We start from the raw sequence: 14644 nt of genomic DNA on the forward strand, positions 1-14644 counted from the left end.
GCGAACAAGGCCGTGGACTCCCTTAACTGTCTGAGAGGAATGTCATGTTCCCGAGCCCAGGTCTCGTCCATAAAACAGCCCTCCGCCCCAGAGTCTATTAAGGCACTGCAGGAAGCTGACGAACCGGTCCAGCGTAGATGGACCGACAAGGTAGTGCAGGATCTTGAAGGAGAGACAGGAGTAGTAGCGCTCACCAGTAGCCCTCCGCTTACTGATGAGCTCTGGCTTTTACTGGACATGAAGTGACAAAATGACCAGCAGAACCGCAATAGAGACAGAGGCGGTTGGTGATTCTCCGTTCCCTCTCCTTAGTCGAGATGCGGATACCTCCCAGCTGCATAGGCTCAGCTCCCGAGCCGGCAGAGGAAGATGGTAGTGATGCGGAGAGGGGGGCAACAGAGAACGCGAGCTCCTTTCCACGAGCTCGGTGACGAAGATCAACCCGTCGCTCAATGCGAATAGCGAGTTCAATCAGGGAATCCACGCTGGAAGGGACCTCCCGGGAGAGAATCTCATCCTTTACCTCTGCGCGGAGACCCTCCAGAAAACGAGCGAGCAAGGCCGGCTCGTTCCAGCCACTGGAGGCAGCAAGAGTGCGAAACTCAATAGAGTAGTCTGTTATGGATCGATTACCTTGACATAGGGAAGACAGGGCCCTGGAAGCCTCCTCCCCAAAAACAGATCGATCAAAAACCCGTATCATCTCCTCCTTAAAGTCCTGATACTGGTTAGTACACTCAGCCCTTGCCTCCCAGATTGCCGTGCCCCACTCACGAGCCCGTCCAATAAGGAGAGATATGACGTAGGCGACACGAGCAGTGCTCCTGGAGTAAGTGTTGGGCTGGAGAGAAAACACAATATCACACTGGGTGAGGAACGAGCGGCATTCAGTGGGCTCCCCAGAGTAACACGGCGGGTTATTGATTCTGGGCTCCGGAGATTCGAAAGCCCTGGAAGTGGCCGGTGGATCGAGGCGGAGATGGTGAACCTGTTCTGTGAGGTTGGAGACTTGGGTGGCCAGGGTCTCAACGGCATGTCGAGCAGCAGACAATTCCTGCTCGTGTCTGCCTAGCATCGCTCCCTGGATCTCGACGGCTGAGTGGAGAGGATCCGGAGTCGCTGGGTCCATTCTTGGTCGGATTCTTCTGTTACGGTGAGTGAATGAGGACCCAAAAGCGAACTAACTTAAACAGAGCTTCTTTAATAACCAAACATAGGTAGGCTCAGATAGACCGGCAGATTCCGACAGGACAGGACAAGGTTACAGCAAACATGACGATAGTCTGGCTCAGGCATGAAGCACAACAAACAAGAATCCGACAAGGACAGGAACAAAAACAGAGAGAGATATAGGGACCTAATCAGAGGGAAAAGGGGAACAGGTGGGAGAAGGGGTGACGAGGTAGTCAAGAGGAGACAAGGAACAGCTGGGGGAAAGCGGGGGAGAAAAGGTAACCTAATACGACCAGCAGAGGGAGACAGGGTGAAAGGAAAGGACAGAAAGACACAACATGACAATACATGACACAGGCTTCTATCAACAATCTATGACTTCCTCTCACACGGGGGGGGGGGGGGGGGGGGGGGAAAGTTGGTGATGACTATTCTCTCAGCAACATACAAACTCGCACGACCCTCCACATTCTGATCTTCGTCATTCACACCTTCCCCTCCTCTTTTGTCATCCTCCTCCTCCCTCCTCTTTCTTCCTCTCCTCTCCTACCCTCTCCTCTCCTCTCCTACCCCCTCCTCTCCTCTCCTTTCCTTCTTCTCCATCATGGTTGGCATGTTCTCAGCGTGTCACAGTGAAAAGCCTGGAAATGTTCTTCACAGACACACTGTACCGCCAGTAACACGTGTGTGTGCATGTGCATGTAGGAACTCCCCCCGCTCTCTCTGTCTCTCTCTCTCTGCTCTCTCTCTCTTTCTCTGCTCTCTCTCTTTCGCTCTCTCTCGCTCTGTCTCTCTCTGTCTCTCTCTTTCTGCTCTGTCTCTCTCTGCTCTCTTTCTCTGTTCTCTCTGTCTCTCTTGCTCTCTCTCTCTCTCTCGCCATTCTCTCTCTCTGCCTCTCTCTCGCCATTCTCTCTCTCTGCTCTCTCTTTCTCTGCTCTCTCTCTCTCTCTCTCTCTCTCTCTTTCTGCTCTGTCTCTCTCTGCTCTCTTTCTCTGTTCTCTCTCTGTCTCTCTCGCTCTCTCTCTCTCGCCATTCTCTCTCTCTGCCTCTCTCGCCATTCTCTCTCTCTGCTCTCTATGCTCTCTCTCTTCTTTGTCTCGCTCTCTCTGTCTCTCTCTCACCATTCTCTCTCTCTGCTCTCTATTCTCTGTCTCTCTCTCTCTTTGTCTCTCTCTCGCCATTCTCTCTCTCTGCTCTCTGCTCTTTTCTCTCTCTCTCTCTCTCCACTTCCTCTGCCTCCCCCTCTGGGCTCTCCTCCTGGTAGCCTAGGAGATCACACAGCCCAAAGCATTGTGGGTAAAATGAATCTCTCTCTCTTTGGTGCATCACGTTCTCTGTTTTCTCTCGGTTCTCTCATGACATATATGTTCTGTCCCAAATGGCACCCTATTCACAATTTAGTGCACTACAGCACCATATGAGAACTGGTCTAAAGTAGTACACTATATAGGGAATAGGGTGCCATTTAAGTCCCTCTCATTCACTAGATAACAATTAATAACAACAGTAATACCTACTGAGAGTCCATTAGTGTTGTTCAGGAGCTCTTATACTAGAAGGACACAGTTGTATTTCCATAGTTGTAATTCAGGGTTGTAATGAACCAGTCTATGACTACAGTAGTCCTGGTTTGACAGGGTTGTAATGAACCAGGGCCAGTCTATGACTACAGTAGTCCTGGTTTGACAGGGTTGTAATGAACCAGTCTATGACTACAGTAGTCCTGGTTTGACAGGGTTGTAATGAACCAGGGCCAGTCTATGACTACAGTAGTCCTGGTTTGACAGGGTTGTAATGAACCAGTCTATGACTACAGTAGTCCTGGTTTGACAGGGTTGTAATGAACCAGGGCCAGTCTATGACTACAGTAGTCCTGGTTTAACAGGGTTGTAATGAACCAGTCTATGACTACAGTAGTCCTGGTTTAACAGGGTTGTAATGAACCAGGCTATGACTACAGTAGTCCTGGTTTAACAGGGTTGTAATGAACCAGTCTATGACTACAGTAGTCCTGGTTTGACAGGGTTGTAATGAACCAGGCTATGACTACAGTAGTCCTGGTTTGACAGGGTTGTAATGAACCAGTCTATGACTACAGTAGTCCTGGTTTAACAGGGTTGTAATGAACCAGTCTATGACTACAGTAGTCCTGGTTTAACAGGGTTGTAATGAACCAGGCTATGACTACAGTAGTCCTGGTTTAACAGGGTTGTAATGAACCAGTCTATGACTACAGTAGTCCTGGTTTAACAGGGTTGTAATGAACCAGTCTATGACTACAGTAGTCCTGGTTTAACAGGGTTGTAATGAACCAGGACCAGTCTATGACTACAGTAGTCCTGGTTTGACAGGGTTGTAATGAACCAGTCTATGACTACAGTAGTCCTGGTTTAACAGGGTTGTAATGAACCAGTCTATGACTACAGTAGTCCTGGTTTAACAGGGTTGTAATGAACCAGTCTATGACTACAGTAGTCCTGGTTTAACAGGGTTGTAATGAACCAGGACCAGTCTATGACTACAGTAGTCCTGGTTTGACAGGGTTGTAATGAACCAGGCTATGACTACAGTAGTCCTGGTTTAATAGGGTTGTAATGAACCAGTCTATGACTACAGTAGTCCTGGTTTAACAGGGTTGTAATGAACCAGTCTATGACTACAGTAGTCCTGGTTTAACAGGGTTGTAATGAACCAGGACCAGTCTATGACTACAGTAGTCCTGGTTTGACAGGGTTGTAATGAACCAGGCTATGACTACAGTAGTCCTGGTTTAACAGGGTTGTAATGAACCAGTCTATGACTACAGTAGTCCTGGTTTGACAGGGTTGTAATGAACCAGGCTATGACTACAGTAGTCCTGGTTTGACAGGGTTGTAATGAACCAGTCTATGACTACAGTAGTCCTGGTTTGACAGGGTTGTAATGAACCAGGACCAGGCTATGACTACAGTAGTCCTGGTTTAACAGGGTTGTAATGAACCAGGACCAGTCTATGACTACAGTAGTCCTGGTTTGACAGGGTTGTAATGAACCAGTCTATGACTACAGTAGTCCTGGTTTGACAGGGTTGTAATGAACCAGGCTATGACTACAGTAGTCCTGGTTTGACAGGGTTGTAATGAACCAGTCTATGACTACAGTAGTCCTGGTTTGACAGGGTTGTAATGAACCAGTCTATGACTACAGTAGTCCTGGTTTGACAGGGTTGTAATGAACCAGGCTATGACTACAGTAGTCCTGGTTTGACAGGGTTGTAATGAACCAGTCTATGACTACAGTAGTCCTGGTTTGACAGGGTTGTAATGAACCAGTCTATGACTACAGTAGTCCTGGTTTAACAGGGTTGTAATGAACCAGGACCAGTCTATGACTACAGTAGTCCTGGTTTGACAGGGTTGTAATGAACCAGGCTATGACTACAGTAGTCCTGGTTTAATAGGGTTGTAATGAACCAGTCTATGACTACAGTAGTCCTGGTTTAACAGGGTTGTAATGAACCAGTCTATGACTACAGTAGTCCTGGTTTAACAGGGTTGTAATGAACCAGGACCAGTCTATGACTACAGTAGTCCTGGTTTGACAGGGTTGTAATGAACCAGGCTATGACTACAGTAGTCCTGGTTTAACAGGGTTGTAATGAACCAGTCTATGACTACAGTAGTCCTGGTTTGACAGGGTTGTAATGAACCAGGCTATGACTACAGTAGTCCTGGTTTGACAGGGTTGTAATGAACCAGTCTATGACTACAGTAGTCCTGGTTTGACAGGGTTGTAATGAACCAGGACCAGGCTATGACTACAGTAGTCCTGGTTTAACAGGGTTGTAATGAACCAGGACCAGTCTATGACTACAGTAGTCCTGGTTTGACAGGGTTGTAATGAACCATTCTATGACTACAGTAGTCCTGGTTTGACAGGGTTGTAATGAACCAGGCTATGACTACAGTAGTCCTGGTTTGACAGGGTTGTAATGAACCAGTCTATGACTACAGTAGTCCTGGTTTGACAGGGTTGTAATGAACCAGTCTATGACTACAGTAGTCCTGGTTTGACAGGGTTGTAATGAACCAGGCTATGACTACAGTAGTCCTGGTTTGACAGGGTTGTAATGAACCAGTCTATGACTACAGTAGTCCTGGTTTGACAGGGTTGTAATGAACCAGTCTATGACTACAGTAGTCCTGGTTTGACAGGGTTGTAAATGAACCAGGACCAGGCTATGACTACAGTAGTCCTGGTTTGACAGGGTTGTAATGAACCAGGCTATGACTACAGTAGTCCTGGTTTGACAGGGTTGTAATGAACCAGTCTATGACTACAGTAGTCCTGGTTTGACAGGGTTGTAATGAACCAGTCTATGACTACAGTAGTCCTGGTTTGACAGGGTTGTAATGAACCAGGACCAGGCTATGACTACAGTAGTCCTGGTTTAACAGGGTTGTAATGAACCAGGACCAGTCTATGACTACAGTAGTCCTGGTTTGACAGGGTTGTAATGAACCAGTCTATGACTACAGTAGTCCTGGTTTAACAGGGTTGTAATGAACCAGGCTATGACTACAGTAGTCCTGGTTTGACAGGGTTGTTAATGAACCAGGCTATGACTACAGTAGTCCTGGTTTGACAGGGTTGTAATGAACCAGGCTATGACTACAGTAGTCCTGGTTTGACAGGGTTGTTAATGAACCAGTCTATGACTACAGTAGTCCTGGTTTGACAGGGTTGTAATGAACCAGGACCAGTCTATGACTACAGTAGTCCTGGTTTGACATGGTTGTAATGAACCAGTCTATGACTACAGTAGTCCTGGTTTAACAGGGTTGTAATGAACCAGGCTATGACTACAGTAGTCCTGGTTTGACAGGGTTGTTAATGAACCAGGCTATGACTACAGTAGTCCTGGTTTGACAGGGTTGTAATGAACCAGGCTATGACTACAGTAGTCCTGGTTTGACAGGGTTGTAATGAACCAGGCTATGACTACAGTAGTCCTGGTTTGACAGGGTTGTAATGAACCAGTCTATGACTACAGTAGTCCTGGTTTGACAGGGTTGTAATGAACCAGGACCAGGCTATGACTACAGTAGTCCTGGTTTGACAGGGCTGTAATGAACCAGTCTATGACTACAGTAGTCCTGGTTTGACACGGTTGTAATGAACCAGGGCCAGTCTATGACTACAGTAGTCCTGGTTTGACAGGGTTGTAATGAACCAGTCTATGACTACAGTAGTCCTGGTTTGACAGGGTTGTAATGAACCAGTCTATGACTACAGTAGTCCTGGTTTGACAGGGTTGTAATGAACCAGGACCAGTCTATGACTACAGTAGTCCTGGTTTGGCAGGGTTGTAATGAACCAGTCTATGACTACAGTAGTCCTGGTTTGACAGGGTTGTAATGAACCAGTCTATGACTACAGTAGTCCTGGTTTGACAGGGTTGTAATGAACCAGGACCAGTCTATGACTACAGTAGTCCTGGTTTGACAGGGTTGTAATGAACCAGTCTATGACTACAGTAGTCCTGGTTTGACAGGGTTGTAATGAACCAGTCTATGACTACAGTAGTCCTGGTTTGACAGGGTTGTAATGAACCAGGACCAGGCTATGACTACAGTAGTCCTGGTTTGACAGGGTTGTAATGAACCAGGACCAGGCTATGACTACAGTAGTCCTGGTTTGACAGGGTTGTAATGAACCAGTCTATGACTACAGTAGTCCTGGTTTGACAGGGTTGTAATGAACCAGTCTATGACTACAGTAGTCCTGGTTTGACAGGGTTGTAATGAACCAGTCTATGACTACAGTAGTCCTGGTTTGACAGGGTTGTAATGAACCAGTCTATGACTACAGTAGTCCTGGTTTGACAGGGTTGTTAATGAACCAGGCTATGACTACAGTAGTCCTGGTTTGACAGGGTTGTAATGAACCAGGCTATGACTACAGTAGTCCTGGTTTGACAGGGTTGTAATGAACCAGTCTATGACTACAGTAGTCCTGGTTTGACAGGGTTGTAATGAACCAGGCTATGACTACAGTAGTCCTGGTTTGACAGGGTTGTAATGAACCAGTCTATGACTACAGTAGTCCTGGTTTGACAGGGTTGTTAATGAACCAGGCTATGACTACAGTAGTCCTGGTTTGACAGGGTTGTAATGAACCAGGCTATGACTACAGTAGTCCTGGTTTTACAGGGTTGTAATGAACCAGGCTATGACTACAGTAGTCCTGGTTTGACAGGGTTGTAATGAACCAGGCTATGACTACAGTAGTCCTGGTTTGACAGGGTTGTAATGAACCAGTCTATGACTACAGTAGTCCTGGTTTGACAGGGTTGTTAATGAACCAGTCTATGACTACATTAGTCCTGGTTTGACAGGGTTGTTAATGAACCAGTCTATGACTACAGTAGTCCTGGTTTGACAGGGTTGTAATGAACCAGGACCAGTCTATGACTACAGTAGTCCTGGTTTGACAGGGTTGTAATGAACCAGTCTATGACTACAGTAGTCCTGGTTTGACAGGGTTGTAATGAACCAGGACCAGTCTATGACTACAGTAGTCCTGGTTTGACAGGGTTGTAATGAACCAGTCTATGATTACATTAGTCCTGGTTTGACAGGGTTGTAATGAACCAGTCTATGACTACAGTAGTCCTGGTTTGACAGGGTTGTAATGAACCAGTCTATGACTACAGTAGTCCTGGTTTGACAGGGTTGTAATGAACCAGTCTATGACTACAGTAGTCCTGGTTTGACAGGGTTGTAATGAACCAGTCTATGACTACAGTAGTCCTGGTTTGACAGGGTTGTAATGGACCAGTCTATGACTACAGTAGTCCTGGTTTGACAGGGTTGTAATGAACCAGGCTATGACTACAGTAGTCCTGGTTTAACAGGGTTGTAATGAACCAGGCTATGACTACAGTAGTCCTGGTTTGACAGGGTTGTAATGAACCAGTCTATGACTACAGTAGTCCTGGTTTAACAGGGTTGTAATGAACCAGTCTATGACTACAGTAGTCCTGGTTTGACAGGGTTGTAATGAACCAGGACCAGTCTATGACTACAGTAGTCCTGGTTTGACAGGGTTGTAATGAACCAGGACCAGTCAATGACTACAGTAGTCCTGGTTTGACAGGGTTGTAATGAACCAGGCTATGACTACAGTAGTCCTGGTTTGACAGGGTTGTAATGAACCAGTCTATGACTACAGTAGTCCTGGTTTGACAGGGTTGTAATGAACCAGGCTATGACTACAGTAGTCCTGGTTTAACAGGGTTGTAATGAACCAGTCTATGACTACAGTAGTCCTGGTTTAACAGGGTTGTAATGAACCAGGACCAGGCTATGACTACAGTAGTCCTGGTTTAACAGGGTTGTAATGAACCAGGCTATGACTACAGTAGTCCTGGTTTAACAGGGTTGTAATGAACCATTCTATGACTACAGTAGTACTGGTTTAACAGGGTTGTAATGAACCAGTCTATGACTACAGTAGTCCTGGTTTAACAGGGTTGTAATGAACCAGTCTATGACTACAGTAGTCCTGGTTTGACAGGGTTGTAATGAACCAGTCTATGACTACAGTAGTCCTGGTTTGACAGGGTTGTAATGAACCAGGACCAGTCTATGACTACAGTAGTCCTGGTTTGACAGGGTTGTAATGAACCAGGACCAGGCTATGACTACAGTAGTCCTGGTTTGACAGGGTTGTAATGAACCAGTCTATGACTACAGTAGTCCTGGTTTGACAGGGTTGTAATGAACCTGGACCAGTCTATGACTACAGTAGTCCTGGTTTGACAGGGTTGTGTGTGTGTGTGTGTGTGTGTGTGTATTGGAGTTAGTGTGTGTGTGTGTGTGTGTGTGTGTGTGTGTGTGTGTGTGTATTGGAGTTAGTGTGTGTGTGTGTGTGTGTGTGTGTGTGTGTGTGTGTGTGTGTGTGTGTGTGTGTGTGTGTGTGTATTGGAGTGAGTGTGTGTGTGTGTGTGTGTGTGTGTGTGTGTGTGTGTGTGTGTGTGTGTTGTGCTGTATGTTGCCCTCAGCATGTTATCGTCAGCTGCAAGAGACCAGCAGTGAATATTTTAAACCTCTTATGTAACCATGGTTTCTACAGTACATGGACAGTGTGTGTACGTTGTACCTCTTATGTAACCATGCTTCTTACAGTACATGGACAGTGTGTGTTTGTGTCGGGGAGTGTGTCCTTTGATATTGAACCTTTTAAAGAAGAGAGTGTAACTGTGTGATGCTTCAGCAGACTAGAGAGCTCTGTCAGGCTGAAGACCTACACTACCCTTCAGCTGAACACCATACACTCGATACTGTGTGTGTGTGTGTGTGTGTGTGTGTGTGTGTGTGTGTGTGTGTGTGTGTGTGTGTGTGTGTGTGTGTGTGTGTGTGTGTGTGTGTGTGTGTGTGTGTGTGTGAGTGCGCACCAATATTCCACACAGGAACTCGGTGACACGTCTCAGAAGCTCAGTCACTGTGACAACCCTGAGTCTGTTCTCTCTTATCTTCTCAGCCAATGACAGGCAGAGTTGTCAAGAAAAAGCCATATCTCAGACTGGCCAATAAAAAATAAGAGATTAAGATGGGCAACAGAACACAGACACTGGACAGAGTTCCTCTGCCTAGAAGGCCAGCATCCCGGAGTCGCCTCTTCACTGTTGACTTTGAGACTGGACAGAGGAACTCTGCCTAGAAGGCCAGCATCCCGGAGTCGCCTCTTCACTGTTGACTTTGAGACTGGACAGAGGAACTCTGCCTAGAAGGCCAGCATCCCGGAGTCGCCTCTTCACTGTTGACTTTGAGACTGGACAGAGGAACTCTGCCTAGAAGGCCAGCATCCCAGAGTCGCCTCTTCACTGTTGACATTGAGACTGGACAGAGGAACTCTGCCTAGAAGGCCAGCATCCCAGAGTCGCCTCTTCACTGTTGACATTGAGACTGGACAGAGGAACTCTGCCTAGAAGGCCAGCATCCTGGAGTCGCCTCTTCACTGTTGACGTTGAGACTGGTGTTTTGCGGGTACAATTTAATGAAGCTGCCAGTTGAGGACTTGTGAGGCATCTGTTTTCAAACTAGACACTCTAATGTACTTGTCCTCTTGCTCAGTTGTGCACCGGGGCCTCCCACTCCTCTTTCTATTCTGGTTTAGACCAGTTTGCGCTGTTCTGTGAAGGGTGTAATTCACAGCGTTGCACGAGATCTTCAGTTTCTTGGCAATTTCTCGCATGGAAATAGCCTTAATTTCTCAGAACAAGAATAGACTGATGAGTTTCAGAAGAAAGGTCTTTGTTTCTGTCCATTTCGAACCTGTGATCGAACCCACAAATGCTGATGCTCCAGACACTCAACTAGTCTAAAGAAGGCCAGTTTTATTGCTTCTTTAATCAGTACAACAGTTTTCAGCTGTGCTAACATAATTGCAAAAGGGTTTTCTAATGATCAATTAGTCTTTTAAAATTATATACTTGGATTAGCTAACACAACGTGCCATTGGAACACAGGAGTGATGGTTGCTGATAATGGGCCTCTGTTCGATCCAGAGTGACTTCTTTCACTAGAATTTACCTCTCCACTATCTCCTCCCTACACTCGTAGGATACAGTGCCTTGCGAAAGTATTCGGCCCCCTTGAACTTTGCGACCTTTTGCCACATTTCAGGCTTCAAACATAAAGATATAAAACTGTATTTTTTTGTGAAGAATCAACAACAAGTGGGACACAATCATGAAGTGGAACGACATTTATTCGATATTTCAAACTTTTTTAACAAATCAAAAACTGAAAAATTGGGCGTGCAAAATTATTAAGGGAGACAAAGTGTTCTCTCATCTAATTCTGTCTTCTTCTCTAAAGAAATAGAGAAGTGTCTCTGTCCTCTCATCTAAATCTCTCTCCAGATGATCTCCGGTCTACACTAAGGAAGGGGAAGAAAGAGCTCTGTCCTGTCACCTAAATCTCTCTCCAGATGATCTCCGGTCTACACTAAGGAAGGGTAAGAAAGAGCTCTGTCCTGTCACCTAAATCTCTCTCCAGATGATCTCCGGTCTACACTAAGGAAGGGGAAGAAAGAGCTCTGTCCTGTCACCTAAATCTCTCTCCAGATGATTTCCGGTCTACACTAAGGAAGGGGAAGAAAGAGCTCTGTCCTGTCACCTAAATCTCTCTCCAGATGATTTCCGGTCTACACTAAGGAAGGGGAAGAAAGAGCTCTGTCCTGTCACCTAAATCTCTCTCCAGATGATCTCCTGTCTACACTAAGGAAGGGGAAGAAAGAGCTGTGTTCTTTCACCTAAATCTCTCTCCAGATGATCTCCGGTCTACACTAAGGAAGGGGAAGAAAGAGCTGTGTTCTGTCACCTAAATCTCTCTCCTGTCTCCACGGTGAATCTGAGCTGTTCCTGAAGTCAACACCTCCTGTCACAGCCAGACCCAGTTCTGTTGTACGGAGGATCAGAACAGTGACGCAGGCATTTACATCTGCGGAGAGCAAAGGGGGAAAAACACATTTATGGAAGAATCACCCCCTTACTGAGTACAGTGAAGCTCCAGTAGAGATGAACACAGCTATCAGTACCAGCTGGTCCCAGTACAGTGAAGCTACAGTAGAGATGAACACAGCTATCAGTACCAGCTGGTCCCAGTACAGTGAAGCTACAGTAGAGATGAACACAGCTATCAGTACCAGCTGGTCCCAGTGCAGTGAAGCTACAGTAGAGATGAACACAGTTATGGAAGTATCACCCCCTTACTGAGTACAGTGAAGCTCCAGTAGAGATGAACACAGTTATCAGTACCAGCTGGTCCCAGTACAGTGAAGCTACAGTAGAGATGAACACAGTTATTAGTACCAGCTGGTCCCAGTACAGTGAAGCTACAGTAGAGATGAACACAGTTATGGAAGTATCACCCCCTTACTGAGTACAGTGAAGCTCCAGTAGAGATGAACACAGCTATCAGTACCAGCTGGTCCCAGTACAGTGAAGCTACAGTAGAGATGAACACAGTTATCAGTACCAGCTGGTCCCAGTGCAGTAGAGATGAACACAGTTATCAGTACCAGCTGGTCCCAGTACAGTGAAGCTACAGTAGAGATGAACACAGTTATCAGTACCAGCTGGTCCCAGTACAGTGAAGCTACAGTAGAGATGAACACAGTTATCAGTACCAGCTGGTCCCAGTACAGTAGAGATGAACACAGTTATCAGTACCAGCTGGTCCCAGTACAGTAGAGATGAACACAGTTATCAGTACCAGCTGGTCCCAGTACAGTAGAGATGAACACAGTTATCAGTACCAGCTGGTCCCAGTACAGTAGAGATTAACACAGTTATCAGTACCAGGTGGTCCCAGTGCAGTAGAGATGAACACAGTTATCAGTACCAGCTGGTCCCAGTACAGTGAAGCTACAGTAGAGATGAACACAGTTATCAGTACCAGCTGGTCCCAGTACAGTAGAGATGAACACAGTTATCAGTACCAGCTGGTCCCAGTACAGTAGAGATGAACACAGTTATCAGTACCAGCTGGTCCCAGTACAGTAGAGATGAACACAGTTATCAGTACCAGCTGGTCCCAGTGCAGTAGAGATGAACACAGTTATCAGTACCAGCTGGTCCCAGTGCAGTAGAGATGAACACAGTTATCAGTACCAGCTGGTCCCAGTACAGTGAAGCTACAGTAGAGATGAACACAGTTATCAGTACCAGCTGGTCCCAGTACAGTGAAGCTACAGTAGAGATGAACACAGTTATCAGTACCAGCTGGTCCCAGTGCAGTAGAGATGAACACAGTTATCAGTACCAGCTGGTCCCAGTACAGAAGAGATGAACACAGTTATCAGTACCAGCTGGTCCCAGTGCAGTAGAGATGAACACAGTTATCAGTACCAGGTGGTCCCAGTACAGTAGAGATGAACACAGTTATCAGTACCAGCTGGTCCCAGTACAGTAGAGATGAACACAGTTATCAGTACCAGGTGGTCCCAGTGCAGTAGAGATGAACACAGTTATCAGTACCAGGTGGTCCCAGTACAGTAGAGATGAACACAGTTATCAGTACCAGCTGGTCCCAGTACAGTAGAGATGAACACAGTTATCAGTACCAGCTGGTCCCAGTACAGTAGAGATTAACACAGTTATCAGTACCAGGTGGTCCCAGTGCAGTAGAGATGAACACAGTTATCAGTACCAGCTGGTCCCAGTACAGTAGAGATGAACACAGTTATCAGTACCAGCTGGTCCCAGTGCAGTGAAGCTACAGTAGAGATGAACACAGTTATCAGTACCAGCTGGTCCCAGTGCAGTAGAGATTAACACAGTTATTAGTACCAGCTGGTCCCAGTACAGTAGAGATGAACATAGTTATCAGTACCAGCTGGTCCCAGTACAGTAGAGATGAACACAGTTATCAGTACCAGGTGGTCCCAGTACAGTAGAGATGAACATAGTTATCAGTACCAGCTGGTCCCAGTACAGTAGAGATGAACACAGTTATCAGTACCAGCTGGTCCCAGTACAGTAGAGATTAACACAGTTATTAGTACCAGCTGGTCCCAGTACAGTAGAGATGAACATAGTTATCAGTACCAGCTGGTCCCAGTACAGTAGAGATGAACACAGTTATCAGTACCAGCTGGTCCCAGTACAGTAGAGATGAACACAGTTATCAGTACCAGGTGGTCCCAGTACAGTAGAGATGAACATAGTTATCAGTACCAGCTGGTCCCAGTACAGTAGAGATGAACATAGTTATCAGTACCAGCTGGTATCTGTATCAAATCAAATTTTATTTATATATATATATAACAACGTAGTGTGTGTGTGTGTGTGTGTGTGTGTGTGTGTGTGTGTGTGTGTGTGTGTGTGTGTGTGTGTGTGTGTGTGTGTGTGTGTGTGTGTGTGACAGACCCTGAGGGGAATAGACTGTTATAAATCACACTTTACTCTCCATAGGGAGGAAGTGTGTGGCACAGAGGGCACTGTAGCTGCCCACTCACCCAGGGTGGTGTGTGTTCGTCTATGTGTGTGTGTGTGAGTGTGTGTGTGTGTGTGTGTGTGTGTGTGTGTGTGTGTGTGTGTGTGTGTGTGTGTGTGTGTGTGTGTGTGTGTGTGTGTGTGAGTGAGTGAGTGAGTGAGTTATGGCTGTGCTTAGCTATGCCCTGATACATTGCTCTGCTGTTGGAAGGTCATGTCTTCTGTCCTGAGGGGCAGACTACCATGCAAGATAGATCTATTCAGGCTTTTCTACAGCTAACCAGCTAGCCAGCTAACCAGCTAGCCAGCTAACCAGCTAGCCAGCTAACCAGCTTGCCAGCTAATCAGCTAATCAGCTAACCAGCAAACCAGCTTCAGTCAGCTTCACATTCCAGCTCAGGCTTCATCTGTACTATGACGGTGGATAACCATGGGTTAACTGGTCTAGGAACAGTGGGTTAACTGGTCTAGGAACAGTGGGTTAACTGG

At 46.3% G+C, this 14644-nt stretch overlaps 1 protein-coding gene across 1 annotated transcript in view; it reads left to right on the plus strand.

Moving 5' to 3' along the window:
* rab11fip4a (RAB11 family interacting protein 4 (class II) a) overlaps positions 1-14644 on the plus strand; it is a 117426-nt gene that overhangs the window by 37524 nt on the left and 65258 nt on the right. The gene's annotated exons all lie outside the window — the stretch shown is intronic.

The sequence above is a fragment of the Oncorhynchus mykiss genome, chromosome 13, assembly GCF_057628025.1.
Source record: "Oncorhynchus mykiss isolate SJ-2025 chromosome 13, ASM5762802v1, whole genome shotgun sequence".
Lineage (NCBI taxonomy): Eukaryota > Metazoa > Chordata > Actinopteri > Salmoniformes > Salmonidae > Oncorhynchus > Oncorhynchus mykiss.